The sequence below is a fragment of the Lissotriton helveticus genome, chromosome 10, assembly GCF_964261635.1.
Source record: "Lissotriton helveticus chromosome 10, aLisHel1.1, whole genome shotgun sequence".
NCBI lineage: Eukaryota > Metazoa > Chordata > Amphibia > Caudata > Salamandridae > Lissotriton > Lissotriton helveticus.
The window spans coordinates 176,673,212-176,698,973 of record NC_136071.1 but is presented as its reverse complement, the minus strand read 5'-3'; the positions used below and the strand labels follow the sequence as shown (position 1 = coordinate 176,698,973).

The following is a 25,762-nucleotide window of genomic DNA, read 5'->3' as shown; positions in this document are numbered from 1 at the left end:
CATTGTCCAGCACTTTGGTGCACCCACAGTTTTACCTCTTAGACTCCAAGCAATTCTCACACCTTCAGCCCGAAATGGGCTGTAAAAGAGGTGCTTGTAGGTGGCTGAGACGAGGAGCTGCGGCCCAGGAGGGGTCTGCACACAGCAGCTTCCGGAGATATGAATGCAGGCGCGTACCACCCATTGGGCTCACCGGGCTTCAGCCACCCCCCCGTCCCCCGTGTGTGTCAGCCCGGGCTGAGACAGCTTTCCGGCCGTCCGTCTTATTGCAGCCGCACCCGAGTACTTCACAGATCTTTAAAAGACCATTTACTTGTTAATACGGCTTTTGTTGTGTTTTCATCCCTTCTTAGAGCCACTCCGCCTATGGCTGGAAGAATTAGCCCCCCCCCAGATCTTTTTCAGCCCCCCTTGAAATTTGGCTCTAGTTGCCCGCCTGCCTCAATGTGTCACGGATGAAAATTAGAGGGGACTCGCGCCTTACGTTTCGGCCCAGGGCCCCAGAAATCCCAGAACCAGCCCTGTTCACAGCATTTAATTTCTGTTTGTTTTGCTTGGGGAGAATGTATTGCGCGCAGAGGTACCACTTCTTAAAAGCATAGCAACAGCGAAACCGCAGCTTCTAGGCGCTATAAGAGATCCAAAGGAGGCTTTCAAAAGAGTAAAAAACACAGTTGATGGACAGAATGTAGAACAATGTCATACATTCACCCCAGTACAGAGATCTGGGCCTAAATCCATCATTTTATTTCACTCCACACCACCCTGGGTTAGACACTGGCTATATGCAAATCAGCTCTGACCCTGTGCCTCATGGGAACAGTCCAGTCCGAACTACCAAGCCATGTCTTTCCCATCCCGGAATCAAGCATCCAAGGACCGGTTTCTGGCTATCAGCCATCATCAGCCTGGATAGCTTGCTGAGCATACCCAGCCCACTCGGGGTGAAAATTGCAAAAAACACAGTTGATGGACAGAATGTAGAACAATGTCATACATTCACCCCAGTACAGAGATCTGGGCCTAAATCCATCGTTTTTTTTGCACTCCACACCACCCTGGGTTAGACACAGGCTATATGCAAATCAGCTCTGACACTGTGCCTCATGGGAACAGTCCAGTCCGAACTACCAAGCCATGTCTTTCTCAGACCGGAATCAAGCATCCAAGGACCGGTTTCTGGCTATCAGCCTTCATCAGCCTGGATAGCTTGACTCCAGTGGTGTGGAGAGCCTGGGACTCACGTCTGAGCATACCCAGCCCACTCGGGGTGAAAATTGCAAAAAACACAGTTGATGGACAGAATGTAGAACAATGTCATATATTCACCCCAGTACAGAGATCTGGGCCTAAATCCATCGTTTTTTTGCACTTCACACCACCCTGGGTTAGACACTAGCTATATGCAAATCAGCTCTGACCCTGTGCCTCATGGGAACAGTCCAGTCCGAACTACCAAGCCATGTCTTTCCCAGACCGGAATCAAGCATCCAAGGACCGGTTTCTGGCTATCAGCCTTCATCAGCCTGGATAGCTTGACTCCACTCCAAGTGTGGCAGGGTATGCTCAGACGTGAGTCCCTTGCTCACTTGGCCACTGGATTCAAGATAGCCTGGCTGATGAGGATTATGAATCCGAAACCGGTCCCAGGATGCTTGTTTCCGGTCCAGGGAAGACATGGCTTGGCAGTTCGGGCTGGACTGTTCCCATGAGGCACAGGGTCAGACTGATTTGCATATGGCCATGTCTGAACTGGGGTGGCCGAGTGAGCTAAAGAATGGTGATGGATTAAACCCAGATCAGTTGACTGGGGGTGAGTGTTTGATTTGCTCAAACGCTCCGTCCATCATCCCCTTTTGTATCGCTTTGTTCGCCCCAAGTGTGGCAGGGTATGCTCAGACGTGAGTCCCTTGATCACTTGGCCACTGGATTCAAGATAGCCTGGCTGATGAGGATTATGAATCCGAAACCGGTCCCAGGATGCTTGTTTCCGGTCCAGGGAAGACATGGCTTGGCAGTTCGGGCTGGACTGTTCCCATGAGGCACAGGGTCAGACTGATTTGCATATGGCCATGTCTGAACTGGGGTGGCCGAGTGAGCTAAATAATGGTGATGGATTAAACCCAGATCAGTCGACTGGGGGTGAGTGTTTAATTTGCTCAAACGCTCCGTCCATCATCCCCTTTTGTATCGCTTTGTTCGCCCAAAGTGTGGTAGGGTATGCTCAGACGTGAGTCCCTTGCTCACTTGGCCACTGGATTCAAGATAGCCTGGCTGATGAGGATTATGGATCCGAAACCGGTCCCAGGATGCTTGTTTCCGGTCCAGGGAAGACATGGCTTGGCAGTTCGGGCTGGACTGTTCCCATGAGGCACAGGGTCAGACTGATTTGCATATGGCCATGTCTGAACTGGGGTGGCCGAGTGAGCTAAAGAATGGTGATGGATTAAACCCAGATCAGTTGACTGGGGGTGAGTGTTTGATTTGCTCAAACGCTCCGTCCATTATCCCCTTTTGTATCGCTTTCAAAAGAGTAAGACAGAGGAGGGGAAAACGGTAGAAAGAGGTTCAAGACTTAGCAGGCGCATCCACTTCTGAAAATGCATGCCTTCACATCCTTTTTTTCTCGTATCATGCAGCTTTTCTTGTGGTGCTTGTAACTTCTCTCTGCACCGCCACCATCCTGTATTTCTCCCCCAGTGTGCCACTCTGTACCTTTCACCCCGCTGCCGGCTTGTCTTGTACATCTGCTAAACCTGTAGCGATGCTGTAAAAGGTCCCTAGCCTTTCATAACTTATTTGCAGGTATATTTTGAACATGTTGCAAGCACACGACATGGCACTAAAGAAGTGTTCTTGTAAAGCAATGGTGCTACAAATGTAGAATTCATGGATAATCAAAATATATATGCCTGTGGTGTTTACAGTCAGTAGCTGGCCGTGTCTGCTTTAATTCCCAAAGATAACCCCCTAAACATAATAAACCTTAGGCCACTGGAGGAACGAACCTTGAGGGCCCCGCCCCCCCCTGCAAAGCACGGGGAGGGTCCCCTCCCCTCCAGACTCAATCATGAGCTCTCCGGCCAGAGTTATGTGCTGAGGGCCCCCCTGGAGCTTGAGGGCTGTGGGGGCCTCTGTTACACCACTGCCTTAGACACATTTTGTGCACAGTGTTGTTGGTGGGGACCGAGTTGGAGAAACAGGAAGCAGTATGAAATGTGAAGCAGGAAGATGAGGTAATCAACTGTGGTGAAAACTCCAAATAGAGAAGACGAGTTTCCAGAGCCATTTTGGACGGCAGTGGGGTTGTGATTGCTCGTAAGTTGCCTCAAAGCTCACTTCACACCCCCGGGGTCTCCACCAGCTGCATTCTCCTCACCGCACCAGCAGCGGGACGGCCCCTGGCTCCATGCTCCGCCCCCCGGCTCCGCTCAGCCTCCTCTACCGAGGTACGGGTCATCGGGTCCTCCTGTCCTCGCCCCCCACCCCTGGGGTCCTTGTGTGCCGGGGGGCGGGGCAAGCTGTATTTTATGTTACACAGCCAATGTCAGTCGTATTTTAGAGTGACCAAAAGGGCAAATGTGTAACTTCGAAAACCCTAACTCGAATCCACTGCATTACTAGTAAAGGGGTCTGTGAATTTAGGGCAGGATTTATAGGCTTGACTAACAGGTTATTCACCAAAAAACACGCACTTGTTCCATTGACCTCTACTTCATTTTGCCTCATTGCGCCCACCCACATAATAGGCGTCCAGCCTGGTCTCTGTGACGAGCACATGAATACTGAGGTGGGTGGGGCTGGTCTCCTCCAAGTGGGGGTGAAAGGGGCGGGTGACACGAGGCAGAAAAGTTCCTTTTACACAGTGTAAGAGAAACAAAGGTGTAACCGAGAGCAGGGGCGATAGAGGGTGCAATATTATTATTTCGATAATTCGTATATTTTATTTGTTGTTTTCATTCTTCTTGCATGTATGTCTATATGTTTGTACATCTGCCTGACTCAGCTGGTAAGCATCTGTCTGTCTGTCTGTCTGTCTGTCTGTCTGTCTGTCTATCTATCTATCAACTATCTATCTATCAACTATCTATCTATCTATCTATCTATCTATCTATCTATCTATCTATCTATCTATCTATCTATCTATCTATCTATCTATCTATCTATCTTTCCTGTCTCTCTACATGTTTATCTGTCTACTTATCTACGTGTCTGTCTGCGTGTATATGCATCTGTCTATATATTTTCCTGTCTGTCTGGGTGTATGCCCACCTATCTCGCTGTCCACTGGTATTTTCGCCTCTCTGTCTGCCCATCTATTTATCCTTCTGCCTCTCTGTTTACCTGTATGTGCGTCTGTGTAGAGAGTTGTACATGTATATATACCTTTAATAGAATGTGATGTACTTAAGAATTCTTAGTTTTTCTGTCTGTCTGCGTGTATATTCCTCTATCTCTCTGTATCTTCACCTGTTTGTCTGCACATCTATCTTTCTGTCTCTCTGTTTATGCGTATGTGCCTCTGTCAATCTTTATGCCTGTCTGTCCGCGTGTATGCGCACGTGTCTCTCTGTCCGGCCCCCGGAATATGGAATCAACAGTGTTAATTTAACATTATTAAAATTGCAAACAAACAGAGAGGCGATGCCCCCGCGCCCTCATAAAGAAACAGGCACTGTGCTTGCGCTTGGGATTTTTTTACATTAATTTTAAGGTCTAGTGATGACATAAAAACCTCAAATGCATCCAACAAAAGTTGAAGCCCCACCCCGGTTCGTGAGAGAAGGACCGCGTCATCCGCGTACAGGAGAACCGGTATACCCAGGTCTCCTGCACGTGTTATGTCTGTATGTCTGCCTTCACCGCCTTAAGCACTGATTCAAGGGAGTTAATGTAAATCGTGAACAAGAGAGGGGCCATAATACATCCCTGCCTAACCCCCTCTCTGAATTAAAGTAGCTCGAACAACGCCCCTCTGTGTTTACCCTAACGGTGGCCCGCAGGCCAGAGTGTAATTCCGCCAGGAAGTTTACCAAAATTGGGTCAAGGCCTAAGTCAATTAGGGACTGCCACAATTTCGGCCGGTTCACCAGGTCGAATGCCGAGGAGAGGTCCATAAAACCTAAGTATAAGGACCCTTCCCTAGCAACGGTGTATTTGTCCACTAGTAGTTGTAAATTGAGACACTGATCTAAAGTGCTTCTTTTGGATCGAAATCCATATTGGACATTTGATAAAGTCCCCTTATCATCAAGCCAATTCTGCAATTTACGCAGAATGACCCGCCCCAGAATTTTGACAGATGAATCTATTAGAGAGATTGGGCGGTAACATGCTGGGTCTGACCGATCCCCCTTCTTAAACACTGGGACGATAATAGAGTCTTTCCATGAGGGTGGTATGTTCTTCTGGTTTAATGCATTAAAAACCTTACTCAGGATTTTTGACCACAATCCAGTATCGCACTTAAAGATATCCGCTGGAACCCCGTCTGGTCCGGGAGCTTTATTTTTCTTCGTTTCATCTATGGCCCTTTCTACTTCTGAGACTTCAAAAGTTACATAGTGACCCTCAACTCTCTCTATGGTCGCAAAAAGTGACTCTTGAGGAGCGGTACTAGAGTATATGTTACTAAAGTGCGTGATCCAAGCCTCATCAGTAACGTTAGATTCAAGAACACTATTCTCCACAGGAGCGAATAGGGGTTGGTTTACTACTTTCCAGAATTGGGAGCTATTTTTAAAAACATCTGGATCTAGTAGCTGTGACCAAGCGTTATCTTTTAGCTCATTTTTTCTGTTTTGTATGGCGTGTTTATAGGTGACTCTTAGCCTGGCTACAAGGGCGCGATCTTTTGGGTCAGACTTTAAGGCATTTAACAGGTCAGCATGAGCCTTGGAGCAAGAGCGATCAAACCATCTCTTGGCCCGGCTTTGTGGAGGGCCATCAATCACCGTTAAGCTCTGCTTGATCTGTTTACAAATACTGTCAAATGAACTAATCACTTGCTCAGTAGCAGCCTGTGAGTCTAAGCACTTCGCTACGTCTTCGTCCACCTTATTTAATACATCCTGTAAGAAGGCATCTGGGATTATATTTGCCCATTTTAGTCTACGACCCTGGTCTGTCGGGGTCACCTCCTGACCACCCTTTTGAGACCCTGTTTCAAATGATAAAAAACCCATTGACAGAACTTCCAGTAAAACAGGATTGTGATCACTAAAGACTGAAATTTCTGTTCTATACTTTAATACTTTTCCTATAATGTAACAAGACATAAAAATAAAGTCAATAACTGTACCGTCACCCGGACCTTTAAAAGTAGGGACAATCAAATCGCCTTCCCTGCAACTTGATTCGTACAGGTTCCAAGCCGCCAGGAATTCTTCGAGAGCCTCCCCCCTTTTTGTATGTTCAAAGTGCACAACTGCAGAACATGGGGGACCCTCTTCTACAGAGACGGCACACGGAAAAGTACATGGGTGAATATTGAAGTCACCTAGAAGAATTATCTCACAACCAGATGCCATAGTTGTGTAGGCTGACAAAAATGTATCTAATAGATCCAGATTAAGTCTGGTACTATCATTTGCAGAAACATTATAAAAATGTATAAATAAAATATTAATGGAATGTGGGGGATTCAGTTCCACAATTAAACAATTGCTACATCCTGAATCAAGCTTAGTTAGCTTTCCCTTTAACTTAGTTTTAATTAAGGTTAGCAAACCCCCTTTCGCTCTTCCCGCCCGACTAGATGTTGCAGGGTTAGAAAAATGAACATATCCATCAAGCGAGAAACAGTTCGTTTGATCCCAAGTTTCCTGTAAGGCCACAATATCGAAAGTCTTTAAATAGTCAATCCAAATTTTATTGCCAATTTTACCCCTCAGTCCAGCAACATTCCAAGCCATTATTCTGCATGGTTGAACTTGAAGCTGTTGATTTTCAACCAGTCAATCGTTTTCCTCCAAGGATGTTAGAGGAGCAAACCGATTAAATAAGGGTAAGATTTGCTCAGGTGGAAAACTTGGTCTGCATAGATTATAACAATAAGAATCTTGAATTGTAGGATTGTTGTGACCTGAAAGAGCATGTGGCACTGTGTTTTGTACAAAGGGGGATGTTAATGAGTGATGATGAACAACTTGTAATTTTGAGGTTTCATTTAGGTGATTGTAAAAAAAACCCAGAGGGCGGGCACATACAAAGTTGTCCATCGACGGCAAAGAGGCTGCCCTCAACAAAACAGTTGCGACATGCTGAGGGTGCCTAAAGTTTATGATAACACAATCTCCCCTGACAGTCTTTTTTTGAATTGCCTATCCAGCCTACTCTTCGTGTAGACAGAATGTCGTTACAGAAGGCGATGGGAAAGCCGCAGTATTTGCTTAACCAAGCTAATACTTTGTGGTTTAGAGAATCACGCGTTTCACCCCTTGCATCATGAAGGTGTGAATCTACTCCTGGCACGTTAGTCAACACAACTATATAGGGTGCACAATCGGGTGGGAGGTTAACTGTAGGTTTTGACTTACCCTCCCTCCCCCCAGTGGCTTCTCCTGTGGTGTTTGGCTGTGTGTTGACTCGTAAGGATGGATGAGTAGTAGATGTCTTAGTAGAAAGCTGGTTATTAGCTACAGCAGAGACCAAGGTATTATTTATTGTGTGTCTACTCTCGCCTCGTTCACCATCGTGTCTACACAGGGGGGCCTTGCTGTTTTAGTAGAAGATAAATGAGTAGATAGAAGAACACTGAGTTTAGACACTTCCTTGACAACCTGGTCAAGTTTAGCTCCTTCCCCTTTACTTGGAACAACAGGACCCTTATGTATTTTACTAATGGCACCTAAGTGTTGCGGTGCTACTGTGGGAGGAGTCCAAAGAGTGCTTAGTCTAGAAACTTCTAGGGAGATCAATTCTACTTTTTCTATCAGTGGCCTAATCATGTCTTCCAATTTGAGCGTGAACATGTTTGCTAGAAAGTCAAATTGGTCTACAGTCAGGGTATCAGCGTCATGCTGTTTGGGGGTAACCGCAGTAGATTTTAATTTGACAGCTGCGGGGACCACCTTTTTTACTCTGTGGTGCACTACGCGATTATTCTGTGACCTTCTGCAGGCCCTAACCACTCTACGGGCAGGAGGGGATACTTGGGGGGTTACTGGTGAGTTAACCGAAGATACAGATGTTGACCTTTGGGATGTATCTAGCAGCGTAGGGGGCAAGGGAGTGGTAATCTCCGCTGGGTTTAGATGTATTGTGTCTGAGTCCCCTCCCAAGTTAACTCTGGAAGATGTGTCCGGAGCTGTTAGCTCAGGGAGTGAAACGCTACTTCTTGGTGAAGCCGGAGGACTGACACGGCCCAGTGACATGCGGCGGTCTGAGTTAATTTTAGAAACAATTTTAACCATGTAATTATCTATGGTGCCAGTAGGAGCAGATATTTTGGATGAGCGCAATTTGGTCATGACAGACACTAAGGGGTTAGCCACTCACAGTTCTGTAGGATGTCCTGTTCAACAATGTCAAGAGCCGTGGCCCAGCCCGGCCTCCTTCGGCCTCTGACGGCCACAGACGGTCCCGCCCTTGTCCCGGGCTTCTCCCGGCGCGTGCCCGCGGGCGTCCCGCGGGACGAGGGACTGGCGCTGCCTTAATGCCCCTCCTGGCGCTGCTGAGGGCATCACTGGTGGTGGGTGGGCCCCGGCGGAGCCAAGCCCGGCCGGGGAGTAGGCGGAGCAAGGCCCGGCCCTAAGCTGCTGGTGCTGCGGCGCTACTGGCGGAGCAAAGCCCGGCCATGGAGAAAGCTGAAGCCGTGAGTCTGTCTCCCCCACAGGACTCTGCACTGGCGCTGCCTTTATGCGCCTCCTGGCGCTGCTGAGGGCGTCACTGGTGGTGGGTGGGCCCCGGCGGAGCCAAGCCCGGCCGGGGAGTAGGCGGAGCAAGGCCCGGCCCTAAGCTGCTGGTGCTGCGGCGCTACTGGCGGAGCAAAGCCCGGCCATGGAGAAAGCTGAAGCCGTGAGTCTGTCTCCCCCACGGGACTCTGCACTGGCGCTGCCTTTATGCGCCTCCTGGCGCTGCTGAGGGCGTCACTGGTGGTGGGTGGGCCCCGGCAGAGCCAAGCCCGGCCGGGGAGTAGGCGGAGCAAGGCCCGGCCCTGAGCTGCTGGTGCTGCGGCGCTACTGGCGGAGCAAAGCCCGGCCACGGAGAAAGCTGAAGCCGTGAGTCTGTCTCCCCCACGGGACTCTTCACTGGCGCTGCCTTTATGCGCCTCCTGGCGCTGCTGAGGGCGTCACTGGTGGTGGGTGGGCCCCGGCGGAGCCAAGCCCGGCCGGGGAGTAGGCGGAGCAAGGCCCGGCCCTGAGCTGCTGGTGCTGCGGCGCTACTGGCGGAGCAAAGCCCGGCCACGGAGAAAGCTGAAGCCGTGAGTCTGTCTCCTATCTTCTAGTTATCTCCACCTTTCACTCTGGATTATAATGCACTTAAGATGCGGGCAATATGGTGTCTAGGCCCCTTATCAAGGTCAATGGAATGTAGTAGATTGTGTTCGTACTCTCCTGCTGTGCCCATCGTAAACTAACTATACAGTACAGGCTTATATCACGTCCAATTCTAGGGCATCTTACCAATGCTTTATAGCACATCGTGCACATGCATCGCAGCATTTTAAAAAAACATACATGCACTATCCATCTATGTTGTGTATGCGTTTAAGAGAACAGTCAAGGCTTGTTAAGTATAAGCAATCAAGCTTTGAGCCTGGGGCTAATGTGGGACATCACAGAGCTCAGAAAAAGTCCTGCAAAATTACCAGCACTTAGTATGACGCAAAAGCACTCGACTACAGTTTAAAGCTACCATGATTCTGGGGCACGCTCAATAGGAGCTTTACCTTTATCCTGTCTCCCACCGCATGAATGAAAGGCTTGAGGGGGGTGAACAGTTTACCAGCGTCTCTCTTTATGCGCGGTCCGGCGGACGTGATTGCATGATCAATATCCCCTGTCATAAGGATGCTGGGAAATGTAGTTCTCTCTGTGCTTTTTGTTCATAACAATGCGAAATCCGCATCGTGGTCCCCTCACATACAATAGTGTGTCAGGAAAAAATGATTGTGCATGTCCTCTGTAGTGGTCATGAATAAGGATTTTAATGTTGCAAACAGGACATATAAGTAAATGTTTGGTACTTCGTGTACAGGTAAATGTTGCGTGTGACATAAGACAATGTTGTGGATGTACTCTCATGATTGGTAGATCTATTCTCACGATTATCTTGATAGGTACAAAAAGCCAAGGACAAAATGTTTTAAAATTAGAGGTACAGCTTTCATATGAGACAAAATCACAAATTGCGTATGAAAACGAGGTCACATAGATGATCTTCATGTAGTTAAGCCACTACATACGGGCGCATCCATAATATCAGTGTCCATCTAGTATATTATAATGAACACCAAGGGATGTCATCATTAAGTCCTGTCATGTGACTCTTGGTACGGAACACCCAACGTTGTTCCCTCCTGAATAGGGTCTTCTCAAGGGGACCCATTAGTGTATCATATTTGGGTTTGTCCATGACCACCCAAGACAGACCATCCTCTGTGGTGCCCATTTCTAGAAAATGTCTGGTTAGTCGTGTATTAGATTTTTTACATCCAATAGAACTGCGATGTTCTACAATACTTTGTTTGACTCTACATGTGGTCATGCCAATATACTTAAGAGAACAAGGGCATGTAATCATATAAATGTCACCCCATGAATTACAATTGGTATGGTTGCTTAAGTGCCAAGGTATCTGTAGGCCAAATTCTAGCTGTTTAGTATGTCGTGTGAGCGGACACACCAAGCATGACCCACATGGGAAATGTCCTACCACACAGGGTCCTCTCCACAGTGATTGTTGCGTTTCTTTCATTGGTCTACATTTTGGTTGTGTATGAACTAGCAAGCCCTTTAGGTTACTACTCTGTTTGTGAGCAAATAAGGGTCTGTCAAGAGACAACACCCCTTTTGTTTAGGATATGCCAGTTCTTATTTATTGCTTTCTTGATGGGGTCTGTGAGATGGCTAAATGTGGTCACACATACCAATCTATTTGTCTTCTCCTTTTGGTGTGTCTCCAGAAGACCCTCCCTATTATTATTGTGTGCTCTCTTAGCAGCTCCACGCACTAGATGATCAGGGTAATGGTGGGTCTGTAATTCGCTGCTCACATTTCTGGTATGTTGTTTGTATTTCTCTACTTCCATAAAATGTCTCCTCAGCCTCATAAAATGGGCTGCGGGGAGATTGTTCAACAGTGCCCGGGGTGGAAGCTTGAGGAGCTCAGTAGAGAGTTGCGTGCCATAGGCTTCTGGAAGAGTTCACTGTTAATTCTGCCATCTTTAGAATAAAGCCGGAGATCCAAAAAAAGAAACCTCAGCAGCACTCGATTCACCAGTGAAGCATAAGTTGAGGACTAGAGTATTCAACCATCCTGAGAAGGCATTAAGAGACGTCTGGTCACCAAAATGACCAAATTGTCATCTATATATCGCCTCCATAACTTAAAATTTTGTTGGAATGGATTGGTAACAGAGTAGATGTGCTTGGTCTCGAAACCATGCACGTACAGATTGGCCATGCTTGAGGCACATGTACTGCCCATAGACGTTCTGGTTATTTGCCAGTATAACTGACCTTCAAACATGATAAAATTGTCCTTCAATTCCAGCTTAGCACAATGCATGATGAAGGAGTTGGGTGTCTGATCCTGGCGAGGGTATCGTTCTAGGAGATGGTACATGGTGTCCAGAGAATCGTCCTGTGGAATATTGGTGTACAATGATTCCACATCATATGTGACCATCAGGTTGGAGTGTGGATCAAAGGATACTGTTTCCACAAAGCAAAAGCACTTGCCTGGTGTCTTGAAGGTAAGAGGGCATGTCGGCCACTATCATGCAAAGGAAGTGGTCCACAAATTGTGAGAGAGGTTCGAAGAGAAAGCCTATTCCAGAGACAATAGGTCTCCCTGGTTGTGGTCTTTGGTCCTTGTGGATCTTGGGTAAGATGTAAAAAAACGCCCGTGTTTTTGGATGTTTCTGGATTAGAAACTAGGTTTTCCCTTATGTTATCCAATATGAGTCTCTCCCTTCATCTATTAAGGTCTGTATTTCTCATTGTAATCTAGCAGTGGGATCATGTTGGATGGGGTAAACCTTATGCCAGAAGAAAAAAACAATGAACTGTCTCCATTGCCACAGCTTACACCCTCGAAAACTAAAGTGAACACACGGGCTGCATCGACTTCATTAAAAAGTCAAGGTTTATTCGTAGTGACAATAAAACATGAGAAAACAAAAGTACACAAACTCATTAATGTTCTTCAAGGTACAGCGTCATGTGCCTGTGTACTCAGTTTCCACCCAGCTGCTGATATGGGACTGATATCTGTGAACTACAATATGAATGCTCACCACAAAATAGTAAGTCAGTTCCCTTCATTGTTTTATGGGCTAGGGGAACTTAGACTATGAAAGGACACTTGCATATAAATGAGGATGTCAGTCCTGTTGCTCAAACACGCAGATAAATTGCATTTCATGTACAAAAAGCTGTTGAAAAGGAACTTTAGTCATTGCTCAAACATTATATAATTGAGCGTTCTACTGGTCAAACGCCATGGTGTCTCCCATAGTGGTAGAACCCAAAAAGGAAAGTGAAGGAGCTGTACGCATCTGTGTTAATATGCGTCAAGCAAAAAAGGCAACTGAACGAGAATGACCTCCAGGTCTGCACATTGCTGACATGATAACACAATTGAACGGTGCAAAGGTCTTCTCTCACCTTGATTTAAACAAAGTATATCATCAGTTGGAACTCAAGAAGAATTGCAGAATTGCAGGTACATTGCAACCTTTTCTACACATATTAGTCTGTCCCATATAAAAGACTACGTTTTGGTGAGTCATCAGCCACAGAGATTTTTTAAGATGTCATGCAACTTATCAAGAAGCCTGTCATGAATGCTTTCAATTATAGTGATTACATATTGGTTTTCGGAGCTACACAGGAGCATGATAACGCTCTCAAGCCAGTGTGTGGTTTACTTGCTGATGCAGGTTTAACTTTGAATGCTGAGAAATGTGAATTCCATAAGAACAAGCTAAAATTATTTGCCTATATATTTTCTGATGGGGAAAATGGCATATTTTGATCCAAAACTTCATACAGAGGTTGTTGTTGATGCTAGCCCAGTCGGTTTAGGAGCACAGCACAGCGGACACCCAAATGCTTGAAGGCATATCGTGGCCCATACAAGCATAATTTTGTCCCAAATAGAACGTGCTTATTCACAACCTGAGAGAGTTTAGCAGTGATGTGGGCTTGTGAACATTTCCACATATTCTTATATGAAAAGCCATTTAAGCTTTTAACAGATCATCAACCATTATTAACCATCTTTAGCAATCCAAAGGCCAAATGCTGCCTCGCATTGAATGTTGGGGACTTCGATTACAAGAATACAATTACACAATCGTGCACCGTCCAGTGAAAGATCAAAACCCTGTCAACTACTTCTCAAGAGTGCTGATACAAGGTCATGGTACCCCTTCCAAGATGGATGAAGCCTACATAAATTTTATTGTGAAATCAAATACACCAGCTACCATGTTGTTAGAACAAATAGTCACTGCCACGTGTCAAGACAGTGACATGTTAAAGAATATTATCACACATCAGTCTTGGAACCATTATGCTCGACCTCTGGCCAGTGTCAGTGACTACCAGAAGTTTAAAAATGTCAAAGATTAACTGCCTGTTACTAAAGAAGGCATTATGAAGAGATGTTCAAGAATTGTCATTCCGGAAAGCTTATGACAACAGATGATGGAAGAGGCCCATTAAGAACCTCATGGAATAGTTGCCACAAAACAAGCTCTCCAAGATTGACTCTGGTTTCCTCATCTCGATGAGAGAGTTGAAAGAGAGATGAAGGTCTGTCACTCATGCAACTGCCTATAAACAAAAACGACTCAATACACATTAAACATGTCAGAGATACCAAAGTATGCATGGGAAAGAATTGCCGTTGGCTTCTTCTGTCCTCTTAACAGTGGACATCACCTGATGGTGATTGTTGATGAATATTCCCATTTTACTTTGACAGAAGATCTCTTGTCTGTCACTCACAAAAGAGTAATCGAGAGATTAGATGGAATTTTTGTGACATTGGGTGTTCCTGCGATTTAAAATCTGACAGTGGCCCACCTTTCAACAGTCGAGAACTCAGAGACTTTCTCAATCATCTTAACATGAAGCATCAGCAAAGTCCACCTCCTTGGCCACAGACTAAAGGCCTTGTCAAACATTTCATGTGTAGATTAAAAAATATGTGTTCAGCGTGCTGTTAGAAAAGCTCAAGCTTAAACCTGTGTTAAATTCTACCTTGCAAGCTTACCATTAGACCCCTCACTTGACCACAGGGGAAAGCCTTGCAACCTTGAAGTTTGGGAGAGCAGTGATGACCATGTTACCTCAATGGGGCAACAGAATAGCAAATACTGAGGAAGAAACCCGTACAAAAGACTTGGTTCGTAAAAGGAAAATGATGGCCTATGCAGACAAGTGATGACATGCAAAAGACATTGTTTTCAATAGAGGAGATTGAGTGCGTGTTCATCACTCGAGAAAATGAAAGTCTGATGCTTGATGCGGAGTTATTCCACGTCGTGTCCACCAAAGGACACATGGTGACTGGCCAACATCCTGGGAAGGCAATTACGCAAGATTCCTCGCATTTCAACATGTGGCTCGTCAGATACTAATGTCAACGTAGAGACTGGTTCTGAAAGGACAACTGAAGACTCCCTGACTGCTGTTTCTCGTGCATCACCAAAGCAGGTCATAGACAATTCTACTGCCAATTCCCAGTTTCTGAAGACCGGATCATGATGAGTAATCAGAGTGCCACAAAAGCTCCTTGAAGAGCTCTTATTGTGTAAATATTTGTAAAATATTGCAATTTTTTTATATTTAACAGAAGTGAGATGTAGTGGTGTGTAAGTTAGCAATGATGGAACCCATTGGGCACCTGATAGACTCTGTAGGAAGGTGACATAAGTGTTAGAGCTTAGTTAAGTGAATGCAGGGTTGGAATGTCGAGTTCAAAGTTACGTGCAGATGAATAAAGACGTGTAATACAAAGCTCTGTGTGTGGCATAATAATTGGCAGGTACCCAGTCTGGAAATGACTCTACACTGTGTCTCTGTAAGCACATTGCCTCATGAAATTGAGGTTAGCACTGTCACCAGTCCACCCAACTCCTGGAAGTTCTATTGAGCTGTAAGATCTTAAAGGTACAGCACACCCACACTGTCATCCACGTTGCTTTTGTTAATGCAGTCAAGGTCTCAGTTATTGTTAACTTCGAGGTAGGGTGCAATAAACAGACTCAAAGACAAATTCAGCTAATGCTAGGGAGTTGACCAGAAAAGACTTACATCTACTCCATGCATTTACTGCCTTGTAAACAAGTATCACCCCTTGTAGGAAGCAATGAAACCCAGAAAATAAAAGACATAAATGACCTCTCCCACCCAGGCGTTTTCGCTAAAACGTAATCCTTATAAGGAGGTCCTACAGTTTCCCTCGAGCAGTGTTCCACACCCCCATAACCTCCAAGGCCTAACCAAACCATTAGTTAGAGCATCATTTACACCAGTGGGGGTAACAAGTGATGCACTAACTGATGCGCCACTGCTGCTTCATGGAAGATGTAGTGCAGCAGGACGATTGACCTTCAGTGAGTGAATCCAAGCACCTGCTCGATCTTAATTTAACCATGTTGTACTGTGCCTTTTACTTGTCTGGTGTCATGCCACTCTTGTGCTTCTAGATGTTAGTACGTATTTTTTTGGAGTAAAAAAATTCTAGAAGTTTTCAGTAATTCTGTGGGTTGTGTGAAGTATTACGTTTATTCTATTGTTTTAAAAAAAAACTCCATACCTGTTTCTCACACGGCTCGTCTTATTCCTTTGAATTTTAGAGATGAACTTAAATCTCTGCTTGATCAGATAATCTCTGACGGCATAGTTAAGAAAATGGAGGCATCTGAATGGGTTAGTCCAATTGCAGTCACGGCCGGCATGACTCGTGGGTTGGAGGGCGGGGGGGGGGGGAGCTGCACAGGGTGGGTCGCATGGGGAGGGGGGTCGCTCGTGGGAGGTTTAATTTAATTTAAAATAGAAGTTAACTTACCTTTGCCAGCTCGCAGGCAGCCTCCCTTCCCTCCCCTAAGCCAATCACAACTCTTCAATAGCAGCATTGTGATTGTTTGGGACGCCGACCACACATGCGTCTATGGGGAGGCCATTTTCTCTGCATGCAGCCTACATGGAGAAAATGCAGAGTCCCCCAGAGGGCTGACCAAACCGTCAGCGCCCACAACAGTGGGCAAGCCACTCCTCCCCTGCCTGAGAGCAGGCCCGGTCACCCACCCGACCCCAACCAAACCCTTCTGCTTTCTCGTGGTGTGAGAAGCAGAAACATAAAATGGTATTTATAATACCATTTTATGTTTCTGCTTCTCGCACTGCGAGAAAGCAGTGGGGTTACGCTCCTCTGCCCACATGAAGGAGCCGCCTCTGTCCAGTTGTGATAGTTCGCACAAAGGACAAAAATATCAGGCTCTGAGCTGACTTGCGTAGTGTGCACAACTGTATTGTTATTGAAAGTTTTCCTTTACCAGAAAGACATGAGCCAATGGACGCCATTCTGGAAGGCATTAGTGGTGTACAGGCTTTCCAGGATGATGTTCTGATCTTTGCAAAGACACTGGCTTAACATGATTTGGGTCTGGATGAAGTGTTACGCAAATTTAGAGAATATGGTATCACATCAAGGTCTGATAAATGCAAATTTAATGCTAAAAAAATTGATAACTTAGGTCATTCTATTGGCCCAAGGGGTATTTCTCCTAAACTGTCCCTCACCAAAGCTATTCAGGATGTTCAGGTTCCAAGAGACAAAGATTCACGCAGATCGTTTCTTGGTCTTAGTGAGTAGTATTCCAGATTTGTGGATGGTTACGCTTCTGTGCTACAACCCCTGAGGGATCCTCTTAAGAAAGGAGTAAAGTATATATGGAATGATGATGTTCAATCTGCTTTTAAATTTGTTTAAAAAACTAATTATTTCTGCACCTGCTCTTGCTCCATTTCAAGCAGATAAAGAGTGTGTTGTAACAGTTGATGCAAGTCAAGTTGGGGTGGGTGTTGTGCTAGCTCAAGTAATTCATGGCAAGGAGTGCACGGTTGCTTTTGATTCGCGTGCTCTCTCTTTAGCTGAAGCACATACAGCACCATTGAAGGTGAACCGTCAGCCTGTCTTTGGGCGGCGGAAAGATTCAAAAGTTTTTGTGGGGTGAACGGTTTACTGTTTACTGATCACAAGTTGTGGCTTCATTTGCTAAATGGTAATGCCACCAGGAGAAGCTTTGTCGTGCTTAGTGAGGCTTTTATCTAAGTTACAGGAATACAATTTTGTTTTGAAATACATCCCAGGTGGTTAAAATACCAGAACGGACAGTTTGTGAAAGCTAACTATTCAGGAATATTCTAGTGAGAACTCAAGTAGAGATAAATTAGTGGACGATGTTGTTTCTAGTTCTGGACCCATTTCACACGAAAAATGGTTACAAGCGCCCTCTATGGATCCTATATTGCAGAAAGTGTCAGGTTTTATAAAGAAGGGATGGCCCAAGAAGAAGTATGTTGAAGCTCCCCTTCGTCCCTTCATTCAGATTTCTGATGAGTTAGCGTTGGTTGAAGGAGTTGTAGTGAGGGGTGATTGTTGTGTGCCTCCTTCATCGCTCAGGTCTTTATTGCTTAGCGAGGCCCATGGAGGGCTTTTGGGAGCAACAAATACTTGCAAAACTTTTTAAAGCAATTTTATTGGTGGTTGTTGTTGGAAGCTCAAGTTAAAAAGTTTATTGAAGGGTGTTCTGCTTGTTTAGTTTATGATAAGCATTGGAAAAACATGAGACCCCATATTTCTGTGTCTTTGCCTGAAGAGGCCCGGAGTAAAGTAGCTTTGGATTTTACAGGACCAGTTGAACAACTGCCTGCGGAGCAACGGTATCTAATGGTGTTGGTTGATTATTTCAGTAAATGGGTGTACTTTGAATTCACATCACATCCTGAATTATGTTATTGGTTTTCTAAGAAATGTTTTTCTTATTGAAGGCGCTCCAAAAGAGTTGGTTTCTGACAATGGAGCGCATTTTATTTCAAAAAGGATGTGTGCGTTTTGTGAGGAACAACAAGTCAAACACATTACCATTGCATTTCGTTACCCCTCTGCTAACAGTTTAGTTGAGCGCATGAATCGCTTTCTTAAGGAGGGTATTCAGACTGCAATAGCAATGGGATATAATGCGAAAGAATTTTTGTTTGAAACATTTTGGTCATATCTACTTACCCCTCATAGGACCGCATGAGTGTCCCCTTTTCTTTTCATGAGAAAGAGGTTGCCTGGGTGCTCTTTTTGTCCTGATTGGGTCAGAAGGTTTAACAATGAAAGATCTTGCACTTTGTTGGATGCATTTGCTGACCGCGTTGCTCCGAAGCAATTACATACCAAATACCTGTTTGATTTGAAACATAAAGCACGCCCATGTGAAGTCTTAGAGGCTGCTTGGGTTTTGGTGAGGATTACAGCGAGGGTTAAGAAGGGTGAATCCAGATGGTCTATTACCTCCTCGTCCTGTCTCCCCGTCCTATTCCTTACAAGTGAGCAGCTAGTCTGCTCCACAGAAACCTTTAGCCTAGCTGAGCTGTTTGCACTTCCCCAAAGATGGCGTCACTATCACGTGACAATAAAGGGGGAAGTGCAGCATTGGAACATCCTGTTCTTTTTTTTCTGCACTACGTGCCTGTTTGCCTGGCTGTGCTGGACGGGGTTGCCTTGAGGTGAGTTCCTTGGTATTTATTGTTGTTTGCTGTTTACGGCGGCCTGCTTTAGCGGCCGCCTTTTGTTTTATTGCTGTCTTTTCCCCCGCGCTGCCTCTTTGTGCTGACGGTCTTTTCTATTTCATACGCGGTTCGCGTTAGTGGCCGTCTCCGCTTTTGCTCACTCACCTGACTTGTTGGCCTGCTTCAGCCGCTGTTCCTGGGTGTTCTCCGGTACCGCTGCGCCCTGGATTAGCGGGCAGGGATTTCTGGTGTTGGTGATGCGGCGCACTTGTGTTTTCTGGTGCGTTTGTGGACGAATTTGGCAGCTGGCTGGGCTTTTTATGCCGGCCCTCTTTTCCCTGTTCCCACGGTAGCTCAGGTCCTCGGGACTTCGTGGGCTATTTATGGGGTCCTTCATGGCTGGTTTTTGTCCTTGCTTATGCCTGCTTTTGGTGCTTTTGGACTGAAGTGCTGAGCTCTCTGTGCTTGTTGCAGCTATGGCTTCTGATGCTTCTTCATCTGCTGCCCCTCTTGATGCCCTGCGCCTGATTATTAATGAGGCTGTGGCAGCTGCTTTCCTGGCTAGGGACGCGGCTGGGCCGCCTAGTGGTTTGTTGGATCCGCAGGCTGCTCCTGAGGATGAGTTTGGCCCTGATGAGGATGAGGGTGTGCGTGGTCGCTTTGTTCAGGGTGCTGAGCTCTCTGAACTGTTCACCCATGTGCGGTCCAATTTGGGTTTCTCTCCTTCTACTGCTGACGTTTTGGAGGATGACTTTTTTACGCAGTATGTCCAGCCTGCTCCTGACTCTTTTCCTTTGCATGGGGCGGTGCGCAAAGAGCTGTCTCACGAATGGAAGGAGGTGGACAAGTCAGCTTTTCCTCGTTTCCTGTCCAAGCGTTACCCTCTTGAGGGTTTTGCTGTGGAGTTCCCTCAGGCGGTGAAAGTTGACAATTTGATGGCTGGCCTTTCCTCTCAAGGTTTGGTCATTTCGGATGACGCCCTTCCTGCCGACGCTGTGGATAAGCGCGTTGAGGGGGCGGTGAAGCGTCCCTATGCTGCTTCTAATTTTTTGGTCCGGGCGACTGCCTATTCTAATTATATGGTTCATTCGCTCCTCAAGGATTTCCAGTCCCTGTCCGTTCTGCTGCAGGACGGTGAGGATGCCACTCCTCTTTTGTCTTTGATGGAGTTACAGGTGCGATACCGGTCAGATCTTTCCTTCGACAATTTGGTGGTGGCGGCGGCTGCTTCTGGTGCTTCCATCGCTGCCCGTCGTCATATTTGGATGCATTCCTGGAAGGCGGAGTCTTCCCAGAAGTCAGTCCTTCTTAAGTTGCCCTTTGAAGGTTCCAAAGTGTTCGGTCCTCAGCTGGAGGATATGGTCAAGCAATCGGCGGAGAACCGCAAGCTGGTGACTCCGGTCCGCCGTCCTTCTAGGGGACGTGGGTTTGGATACCGTCGCGCTTTTGGGCCTCCTGCTCGTGGCACTTCACAGCCCTTTCGTGGCAGGGGTCGTGGCCGGGGGGCCCCTGGAAGTGCCAAGCCCCGGGCCGCTGCCAGTGTTGCCACCTCCGCTTCCTCCTCTTCCCAATGACTGTCTGCCTTTGCCAGTTGGTGGTCGCCTCCAGTCCTTCCGCTCCCAGTGGTTGTCAGTTCCAGATGCCTGGGCGGTTCAGACTGTGTCAGAGGGTTGCCGGATAGAGTTTTCGTCTCTTTCTCCTCCGGGTTTTGTTCAGACACCCCTGCCCCGTCTTCCTCTGCGACGGGAGGCTTTGTTGGCGGGTGTGTGGCTTCTATTGGAGAAGAGGGCTATTGTGGAGGTTCCTACTCTGGAAAGGGGCGAGGGTTGCTATTCGATCCTCTTTCTGGTCTCCAAGAAGGATACTTCGGATCTCCGTCCTGTTTTGGATCTGAAGCGGGTCAATCGCTTTGTTCTCCATCGCCCTTTCAAGATGGTGACTCTGCAGTCCATCCTGCCTCTGGTGCTTCCGGGAGGCTTCCTGGTGTCCCAGGATCTGATGGATGCGTATCTGCACGTTCCTGTCCATCCGGAAGACCAGTGTTTTCTCCGGGTTGCTGTGGGGACCCTTCACTATCAGTTCCGGGTGCTCCCGTTCGGCCTTTCATCGGCGCCCAGAGTGTTCACCAAGCTCTTGGCCCCTCTGGTGGGTATTCTTCATTCCAGGGGGCTGCAGGTGTTTCCTATCTTGATGACTGGTTGATTGTCTCTCCTTCTTTTTCTCAGGCTCTGTCGGATGTGGACCAGGTGTGTCTTCTCCTGGGTTCCTTTGGGTTCCTCATCAACCACAGGAAGTCCTCCCTGGTGCCCTCCCAGTCCCTTAAGTTCCTGGGGGCACTCTTCCGCATAGACCTGGGCATGGTGTTCCTCTCCCAGGAGTGCCAGTTGACTTTGTTTCGTCACCTTTCTTGGCTTCTGTTCCAGTCTCGGGTGTCTGCCCGTCTCTGGTTGTGGAGTCAGGGGGAGATGGCGTCTACTTTGCATCTCCTTCCCTGGGCCAGGCTTCATCTGTACCCCCTGTTACAACATGTCCTGTCACACTGGGATCCTGCCTCCTTGGACTACGAGACTCTGATTCCTGTCACCCCGGGGATTCGGGTGGATCTCCAATGGTGGTTGTCCCCTCAGTCTCTTTCCCGGGGGTTCGATCTCCTTCCTCCCCAGTCTGTGGTTGTTTTGTCCACGGATGCCAGTGCCTTGGGTTGGGGTGCGGTTCTGGGTGCCTCAAAGGCTCAGGGTCGGTGGTCCCGTCTCGAGTCCCTCCAGTCGTCGAACTGGAAGGAGTTGAGGGCGGTTTGGTTGGCTCTTCTGTGGTTCGCTCCTCTCCTTCGGGGGCGGGCCGTCTCGGTGCAGACGGACAACCAGGAGGTTCATGCTTATGTGATTCACCAAGGGGGCATGTGTCGATCTCTGTTTCTCCTGTCCCAGAAGATCTGGCTTTGGGCCGAGTTGAATCTCTTGTCTCTGACGGCGGTCTATCTTCCGGGGAAGGAGAATGGGCCTGCGGATTCTTTGAGCAGGGTGTTCCCCTCATCGGTGTTCCTGTGTCTGTCCCGGATCTGTTCGATCTGATTGTCCTCAGGTTCCGCCGTCCTTGGCTGGATCTTTTTGCCTCGGAGGTTCCTGCCCTTCTTCCTCTGTTTTGCAGCATCATTCCCTCTCCGTTGGCGTGAGCCACCGATGCTTTCTCTGTTCTGTGGTCGAAGGGTCTGCTATTTGCCTTCCCTCCGTTTGCCTTAATTCCGATGGTCCTCCGGAAGATTCGGTTGGATCGGGCGGAGGTTCTCCTGGTGGTTCCGGAGTGGTCTCGGCAGTCTTGGGTTCCCCTTCTGTTGACCATGTCTATTTGCCCTCATTGGAGGTTTCCCCTGTCTCCCTCCCCCCTGCGGGCTCCTCTTCTCGGGATTGCCTCCGTGCGCCGCCTCCGGCTAGGAGTTTGGCACTTGAGAGGTTGAGTTTGCTGGGTCTGGGTTGCTCGGGGGAAGTTGCCCAATGTCTCCAGCTTTCTCGGCGTCCTTCCACTTTGAAGTCCTATGCTCGTCACTGAAAGAATTTCTCCTCCTGGTGTCTTGGGAAGGGTCTCTCTTCTGACTCCTGTGAGGCCGTGAGGGTGTTGGACTTCTTGAGGGATAGTTTCGTCTTGGGGCTTGCGGTTTCTTCCCTGCGTGCGCAGTGGGCTGCGATTCTTGCTTTTTGGGGTTCCTCTGTGTCATCTGTCTCCCCATTGGTGGCTCGCCTTCTGCGGAGTTTCTTGATTCAGCGTCCTGTTTCTCGTTCTCCTGTGCCTGCTTGGGATCTTCCCTTGGTTCTGTGGGCTTTGACGGGTCCTCCTTTCGAGCCTTTGGACTCTGTGGCTCTGAAATACCTTTCTGCTAAAGGTTATTTTCCTGGTTGCCATTACTTCTGGGCGGAGGGTTGGTGAGAGTGGGGCTCTGATGGCTTCTCCCCGCTTTTTGCGCTTTTGCGCTGACAAGGTCATTCTCCGCCCGAGTCAGTTCTTTCTTCCTAAGGTGTTGTCTTCTTTTCACTGTCAGGAGGATATTGTTCTCCCGTTTTTTTTTCCGGATCCTGCCTCTCCTGAAGAGGTGCTCCTCCATTCGTTGGATGTGCTGAGGGCTCTCCGCATCTACTTGGAGCGTACGGCTGGTTTCCGTAAGGTTGATTCCTTGTTTGTCACCTATGGCCTGTCGGGGCTGGGGCTTCGGCCTTCTTTTTTCACCTTGTCTCGTTGGGTCAGGGGCGCTGTGGTTTCTGCTTACGATTCGGCCCGATGTCCTCTCCCTTCTTCTGTTCAGGGTAGGTCGACCAGGAGTGTTTCTTCCTCCTGGGCCATGTTCAAGGGGGCCTCCTTGAGGGACATACGTAATGCTGCCACTTGGGCTTCTCCCCATACTTTTGTTTCCCATTATCGACTTCAGTTGGGGATGGCGGCCTCTGCTGCCTTTGGGGCTCATGTCCTGTCTGCGGTACATGATTTGTGATGTGTTCTGTTGATTAAAATGGACCTGTATTCCTCGCACCTTTTGGTCTGTTTTTTTCTTACAATCACCGTGTGCTTGAGTATGGGCTCACTTGTAAGGAATGGGACGGGGAGACAGGACGAGGAGGTAATGCCCGGTTACTCACCGGTAATATCCATTACTCCGAGTCCTGGTCTCCCCGTCCCATTCCTGAGCCCTCCCCTCCCTCCCTGTTTGGGTTTTCTTTGGGTGATTGTCTGTTTTGGTGCTGGGTTTTCTTTGGTATTCTCAGGATGTTCCAATGCTGCACTTCCCCCTTTATTGTCACGTGATAGTGACGCCATCTTGGGGGAAGTGCAAACAGCTCAGCTAGGCTAAAGGTTTCTGCGGAGCAGACTAGCTGCTCACTTGTAAGGAATGGGACGGGGAGACCAGGACTCGGAGTAATGGATATTACCGGTGAGTAACCGGGCATTCCTGTGTGTGTTGAGTAGGTGTCTAAAGGTTCGGTGTTCTTAAAAGGAAAGGGTTTGTGGAGCCAAAGGGATTTGGTGAACGCATAGCAAGAACAGGCAGAAAAAATTGCACGCATAAGAGTGTCGGAGGATTCAGATTTCTAGGATGTGTTAGATGGTAATTCTTATCTTTCGGGTTCTTTTGCCACCCAGGGGATCAAGAGTTCACTTCTGAGGTAGAGAACTCTGTTCCCTATGTTCCTTATGTAAATAGTAATGGTACAATCACTTGTTCCAAAGCACAGCAAAGGGAACATCGCAATGTGGGAATGCCATCAAAGTACAAAGACTTTTATATAAACTGACAATTTACAATTTACATGCACTTTTTGGTACGGCATCCTTCCTATTCGTTCTGTTTGTTTGGTACGGGGAAGGTGTTGTTATGTTATGTTAATTGAGGCTTATTGAGCGCACTAACACCCGAAGGTTTCTTGGCGCTAACTGTACTTGTACTGTACCTTTTACTTGTCTGGTGTTATGCCGCTCTCGTGCTTATAGATGGTGTTAGACGCAAGAGCGGCTTTCTGTGAACGCTTCCTTGTTTTGCCTTAAACAAGCATTTACAATGCAATGGTCTCGCCTTTGCAAAAGTTAGAGCTATTGGCATTGTAAATGACAATTTTTTTTATTTATGTGCTAGTTTTGAAAACAGATAAATAAATGGCATTGTCATTTACAATGCCAATAGCTTAATCTCTTGCAAATGTGAGACCTATTGCATTTGTACACACACACACACACACAGAGCCACACACACAGAGCCACACACACACACAGAGCCACACAGACACACAGAGCCACACACACACACACACAGAGCCACCCACACACACGGAGACACACACACACAGAGCCACACACACACACGCACACACAGTGCCACACACACACACACACAGAGCCACAGAGCCACACACACACAGCCACACACACACAGCCACACACACACATAGCCACACACACACAGCCACACACACACACAGCCACACCAAGCCACACACAGAGCCACACACACACACACACAGAGCCACACACACACACAGACACAAACAGAGCCACACATACACACACAAACAGAGCCACACACTGCAACACAGAAGCCTCATGCAAGAAACTGTGAGTTAACATCACTAAAGACTATAAAACACTGAAGAAATTAGTGTGCCTGCAACACAAGTACTCCAAGGTAAACAATGAATTTAAAATCACTACTATATACTTCTAGCAATCTTGTAACCAATCTTAATAAAACACTATAGTTGGCTCCTGAGTTTGCGCCACAGTTATTTTTCATACCACAGAAAAAGCACATGATCAAGATTTTTTCGCATCCTGGGAGTCTTTTGTCAGATATTTGCTCTAATGCAGACACATTATTGAATTTCCTACAGAGCGGTTTCACCTCTTATTATCTGCTACAATTGCGTCTGGGTCAAAGGTGAGATCACTACACAAGTAATGACTGTGACTAGGACATAACAGACTAAGGATAATGAAGATTACCTGTAAGTAACTGGAGCATTATTGCACCTCAGGTATGCATAGGTAACACATTTGGGAACTGCATATCCTAATATTGTAAGGCATCATTGTGACTGTTTTAAAAAGTTATTACCCCGAGAGAAAACTCTGGACTTGAGTATAGCATCAAGCGTGGGCTGGGGAACCTAGCAGCTATGCAAACCGATTCTTAAAACTCACTTGAGCAATACATCTAAACTAAGCTTTCTTAAAAGACCGAGGTCAGGCTGACTGCGGGTTGTTTTTTAGAGAACAGGTACTTCGGAATTTAATTTCCTTTGTAAATAACGGCACCCCCTGGA

The 25,762-nt window shown here is 47.2% G+C and overlaps 1 protein-coding gene across 6 annotated transcripts in view; it reads left to right on the top strand.

Annotated features, from left to right (window-relative positions):
• Positions 1–3,074: 3,074 nt before the first annotated feature.
• The window catches only part of LOC144786082 (actin, cytoplasmic 1-like), a 77,270-nt gene continuing 54,582 nt past the window's right edge, over positions 3,075–25,762 (top strand). For 2 of the 6 annotated variants that reach the window (XM_078665030.1, XM_078665032.1), the window contains exon 1: positions 3,076–3,318. The gene's annotated coding sequence lies outside the window, so the exon portion shown is untranslated. Of the gene's footprint in view, positions 3,450–25,762 lie in introns of all 6 variants that reach the window. The other 4 variants (XM_078665035.1, XM_078665033.1, XM_078665031.1 and 1 more) reach the window with 4 other exon arrangements.